Source organism: Trichosurus vulpecula, chromosome 1, assembly GCF_011100635.1.
Source record: "Trichosurus vulpecula isolate mTriVul1 chromosome 1, mTriVul1.pri, whole genome shotgun sequence".
Taxonomy (NCBI): Eukaryota; Metazoa; Chordata; class Mammalia; order Diprotodontia; family Phalangeridae; genus Trichosurus; species Trichosurus vulpecula.
In genome coordinates this window covers 560,820,854-560,827,360 of record NC_050573.1, presented here as the reverse complement: position 1 = coordinate 560,827,360, position 6,507 = coordinate 560,820,854, and positions in this window count along the sequence as shown.

Here is a 6,507-nt window from a genome sequence, read left to right as displayed (position 1 = left end):
TATATATGTACATTTTACACACACACACAGACACACACACACACACACATATCAACACGGTACAAGAGACACAAAAACTGAAGAAAGTAACACCTTATATAATTGGACTAAAAAAAGGACAAAAAATCACTGAAGAAAAGAACTCCTTAAAAAGCAGAATAGTGGGAGTGGAGAAAAAAAAATGGCTGGGTAAAAGCAGGGACTTGCTTGAGCTCTCCCCCAAATCCCTCCAAACACCTGGAAAAAAATTATTGACATGAGAGTGAGGATAAGTGCATCCAGCCCTTAGCTATGATTGGTGAAAGCTTGCTGTTTAAAGCTGAATCTTTTTGGACTATGAATCTTCTTTTTGAGCTTTATTTGCAGGTATGGTTATGTCAACAAACCAATGCTTCCCCTCTTCAAGAACAATGCCAGCAGCTCCATTAGAGTGTGGTCTGTGAACTGCTACAGGTGCACATCTATCTCTGGGGAATAGTTTTTTTTTTTTTGGGGGGGGGCATTCTTGGGAAGACTAACATAGGATCTTCTTGGCTAGCTTTCCATACATGAAATTTCCCCCCTCCCTGGTTATTTGTAGCCTGATTGTACGATCCTGTCAAACAATTTGGATGCCTACTTACCTAAAATCAAACAGAACTAAGGATGCTTTATCCTATTGTACATTTCAGTCTGTGCCCTTAGGTTTAGGCCTAGAGGACCAGTTCTGATGCTCTTATAATCATGGTCCTGCTTCTTGCTCTCATGTCACATCTCCCAAACCAGGGTGGGTGCTGCTATATGTATATAGATATATTCATACGTACACACTCATATATACATTCATATATGTATATATCCTTATATATATGTATACATATATATTTATACACACATATATGTATGCATATGTGTGTGTATGGTGGGTCTTGCTATTGCAATATTCTAGCATGTTCACACTGCTATAATAAGAAAAATCCGAGTTTGTAGGCGACTAAGTAAATTAGTTGTTGAGCTTGTCATCCTCCTGTTAATTGTTATATATTCATTTATAAGATCCTAAAAGTATCTATGGGAATAATTAGACAAAGATGAAGAAGTTTGTGGGATAAAGATATAAATCTATTAGTTAGCAAGGTTAAAATCAGAAACATATTTTTTTAAATCAGTTATCTTCCAGGAGACTAACTTATGAACTATCTTGTGTTTCCTTGAAGGGAAAAATTATTTAATTTAAGGTTGACATCTATGTATAGAACATGTCCAGAAGTCAAAATAATTTACATATAGACTGCTCATTTGAGATATAAACAGTATATGTATACAGTCTCAAATTAAGTATTTAGTATATTTACACATCATATCCCAAGTATTTTGTTATAATTGGAGTTAAATAACTATCTTGTACATGAATTGATTTGTGTAGCCATTGAACCTAGGATTAAAATTCATCTACTTACAAAGATGTTGTTACCCACATATTCATCTCTAGCATTAGATTACAGTACTTCATTGTCCTAAAGGGGGATTTGCTGGTTATGTAGAGTGGACATTTTTGAGAAAGCAATAAGATCATCAAATTATATATGTCAAATGTAAATTATTATAATGCAATATAAAGGCATTGAGCATGTTCTAATAACAAGTTCTAAAACTGAGTTCAGGATTTTATATATAAAATTGTTTTGTTCACTCTCAACATGTCAAGCATTTTCTGGCTTCTTTCAACATTAAAAATGTACAAGGTTTTTTTTTAAATTTTTGTTTCTTTTTTATTTCTCCATTGTTAGTTGAATTTCTTAAATGTATCAATGCAATTTTATAACTTACAGGACAGTTTTAAGCAGTAAAACTTCAGTCCTCCTCCCTTACAAGACAAATCTGAAATAAAGAATGAAATAAATGGATGCCAATCTTTAAAAAAAAATGAATGATACTGGAGCCAATGCCAATTTCAAAAACCATTCTTAATCATAGCTTACATTTCTACTTTGGTAAATACTAAATCTTTAATAAGCAGCAATCATTTTACAAGTCAGATTTATATAGATTATTTTTAAGATTCTTCCTTTAACCTGTCATTGGCAGTATTTATAACAGGTACAGGGTTTAGATACACATAGAAACAGAAAGGAGTGTTTGAAAACTTAAATTTTCTGAAGGCTTAAAGTAAACTATGCATTCCTAATTTTCAAGCATTCCTGATGAAAACACCAGAGCTGAGTGGAAAATCTCACTTTCATATTCAAGACTCAAGAGAAGCATGAAACAGTAAACATAAAAAGACTCAGTGAGGTTAAACAGTTTACCTCTCTATTTGAAAAGATGATACATGTATCTTCTTAGAGCTTTAAAACTATTGAGACCATTAAAATATTCTTTAAAAATGGTTTTGGAGTGAGGTAATTATATCTAGATGATGAAAAAAAATGGATACATGAGAAAGAGGGATGCCAGGGTGAAAAATATCATCTTCCCCAACAGAAAAAGTAGGAGGGGAAGGACATTAAAGAAATGGGGGTGGGATAAAAGAGAGACCAGATAAAAGAAGTCAGTAGTCAAAATCAAAACAGACTTTAGAGGAGGGAGAAGTTAAAAAGAGAGAGAAGGATGAACAGAACAAAATAAGATGGAAGAAAGTGGGGTTTTTAATCATAACCAGGAATATGAATGTGATTAATTCATTCATAAAAGTGAAACCAATAGCAGAATGAATTGGGAAGTAGAATCCAACAGCCTATTGTTTACAATAAACACACTTGACTTGTAATAGAAACACACAGAATTAAAATAATGAATTGGAGCAGAATCTTTTATGCTTCAGCTGAAGTAAAAAAGGCAGGTGTAGAAACCATGATCTCAGACAAATCCCATACAAACATAGACATCATTAACAATGATAAGCAGGGAAAGTACATCTTCCTAAAATGCAAAATAGACAATGAAGTAATATTAATAATAAAATATATGCACCAAATGGCATGACATCCAAATTCTGTAGAATTCCAAATGGAATTAGAAAGGATATACCTTTTTCTCAGTTGTACATAAAACTTGCCAAAAATTGACCATGCATTAGAGCATAAAAACTTCACAACCACATGTAGAAAAGAAGAAATATTAAATAAACCCTTTACAGACTATAATTTAATGACAATTACATTTTGTAAAGGGCTATAGAATCACAGAGTAAAAGCTATTTGGAAGCTAAATAATACATTCCTACAGAACTAGTGAGTCAAACTATAATTTCACTAAAGAAAATATAAATATTGAGAAAACATTCCAAAATTTGTAGGCTGCAGGCAAAACAATAATTATGGGAAAATTTATATCTCTAAATGTGTACATCAAGAAAAGATAGAAAGAGCAGATGAATAAATTAAGCATGCAACTAAAACATTAGAAAAATCCCCAATTAAACATCATAATGGAAATATTGAAAAATCAAAGAATCAATTAATAAAATTGACAAGAAAGAAATACTAATAATTTAAACTAGAAGGTTTTATGAAACAACAACAACAGATAAACCATTGCTTAATTTGATTTAGACATAGAAAGGAGAAAATCAAACAAATTACTAGCATGAAGAATGAAAAGTATAGTTGCACCCCCAATGAGGATGAAATTACAGCAATTATTATGAGTTGTTTGACCCGATTCAATGCCAGGAAAACTGACTACTTAAGGGAAATGGATAAATATTTCCAAAAATAAGAAATTGCTCAGATTAACAGAAGAGGACATAGACTATTTAAATAACTCTGTCATTCAAAATCCTATCACAGAAAAATGAATTGAACAAGACATTGATAAGCACCCTAGGAAAAAATTTCCAGGACCAGATGGATTCACAAGTGAATTCTACCAAACATTTAATGGACAATCAATCCTTAAGCTACATAATCAATTTTAAAAGTTAGGTAAAGACTTTCTACCAAATTCCTTCTGTGACATAAATATGGTGCTGATACTTAAAGCAAGAAGAGCAAAAAGAGAGAAAAAAAACTATAGAAAATGTCCTTAATGAATATCAATTTAAAATTTTTAAATTAAATACTAGCAAAGAGAATACAGCAATAAGGCACAAAGATTATTTACCGTGATCAGGTGGGATTTATGCCAAGAATGCAGAGCTGGTTTAACATTATGAAAACTATCAGCATAATTCACCATATCAATATTGAAAAAAACAAAAGTCAAAGATGGTGGTGTGAAAACAGGGACATGCTTGAGCAGTCTCCCAAATCCCTCCAAACACCTGTAAAAATGATTCTAATCAAACTCTAGCTCCACAGAACCCATGAAATGACAGAGTGAAACCCAAGATGGCCTGGATGGTGGCTGAGAAGGGTCTATTTCACTATCCTGGAAGCAGAGTGAAGCCCAGCATGAACTGCATCAGGACAGACTAGTCTAGAGCAGAATGGGTGGAGCAGACCTCAGGGCACTGAATCACTGTCAGTTGTGGTGGTTTCCTGACTTCTCAATCCATAAATGCCAACGACAACATATCAAGTCAGTGGAAAAATGGTTGGATCTGGGTAAGAGAGAGGCACTGTTCAGTCCCAGCCCTGGGGTGATGCAGGTGGTTGCAGCAGGTGCTTCTGGGACTGCAGGCACTGATCAGAGGTGGGGTGCAGGGATCTTTTTTCTGGTGCTGAGGCAGTGTTCTGTTGCTTTTCTCTGCTGGGATTTGGGTCACAGTCCTAGTTGGCAGTCCATGGGGGAAGAGGAGCCCTGGGGTGGCAGAGCCTGTGGTGGCTGTGGAGGGGGAATTTTCCTGGTAGTTACATGGCAAAAAGGAGTACTTACACTCACAGACCACAGCACAGTCCAGGAGAGGAGTATCATACCTCCTCAGAATAGAAGTAGCTCTCAATACAGCAGCTCAAAACCCCTGAAGCTTGTGACAAAGCACTCTCCACTCTAAAAGCAGTCATACCCTGACAAAGAGCTCAAAAGTCAAATAATTGGCTGGGAAAATTAGCTGGAAGTGTAAAAGGACTCATACATAGAAAATCTTACTTTGGTGACAAATAAGATCAAAACATGGAGCCAGAAGTTGACAAAGTCAAAGATCCTACATCAAAAGCCTACAAGAAAAATATGAATTGGTCTCAGGCCACAGAAGAACTCAAAAATGATTTGGAAAATCAAGTAAGAGAAGAAGAGGAAACATTAGGCAGAGAAATGACAGTGATGCAAGAAAATCATGAAAAATTAGTCAACAGCTTGCTAAAGGAGACACCCCAAAAGTACTGAAGAAAATAACATCTAAAAATAGACTAACTCAAATGGCAAAAGAGGTCTAAAAAGCCAATGAAGAGAAGAATGTCTTAAAAGGTAGAATCAGCCAAATGGAAAAAGAGGCCCAAAATTTCACTGTGGAAAAATAAAATTAGAATGGAGCAAGTGGAAGCTAGTGACTTTATGAGAAATCAGGAAATTATAAAAAAGAAATAAAAAATGAAAAAAAATTGAAGGCAATGTGAAATATCTCAGTGGAAAAACCACTGACCTGGAAGATAGATACAGGACAAATAATTTAAAAATTATTGAGCTACCTGAAAGCCATGATCAAAAGAAGAACATAGACATCATCTTTCAAGAAATTATCAAGAAAAACTGTCCTGATACTCTAGAACCTGAGGGTAAAAAAATGAAAGAATTCACTGATCAACTCTTGAAAAAGATGCCAAAAAGAAAACTCCTAGGAATATTTTAGCCAAATTCTGGAATTCCCAGGTCAAGGAGAAAATATTGCAAGCAGCCAGAAAGAAACAATTTTAGTATTATGGAAACACAATCAGGATAATACAAGATCTAGTAGCTTCTACACTGAGGGACCAACGGGCGTAGAATACAATATTCTAGTGGTCAAAGGAGCTGGGATTAAAACCAAGAATCATCTGTCTAGCAAAACTGAGTATAATACCCCAGGGTAAAATATGGATTTTCAATGAAATAGAGGACTTTCAAGCATTATTGATGAAAAGGCCAGAGCTGAATAGAAAATTTGACTTTGAAATACAAGAATTAAGAGAAGCATGAAAAGGTAAACAAGAAAGCAAAATCATAAGGGACTTACTAAAGTTAAACTGTTTTGTTTACATTCCTATATGGAAAGACGATGTGCATAATTCATGAGACCTTTCTTAGTAATAGGGTAGTTGAAGGGAATATATATACAGAGGGCACAGGGTGAGTTGAATATCTAAAAAAATAAAATTAAGAGATGAGAGAGGAATATATTGGAATTAGAAAGGGAGAGATAAAATGGAGTAAATTTTCTCACATAATGTGGCAAGAAAAAGCTGTTATAATGGAAGGCAAGGAGGGTAGGTGAAAGGGAATGAGTGAACCTTGCTCTAGTTGGATTTATTTTAAGGAGAGAATAGTATGCACATACATTTGGATGTCTTACCTAAAGGAAAGTAGGGGGAAGGGGATGAAAAGAGTGGCAGAGGATAGAAGGGAGGGCAGATTGAAGGAGAAGGTAGTGAAAAGCAAACACTTTTGAAA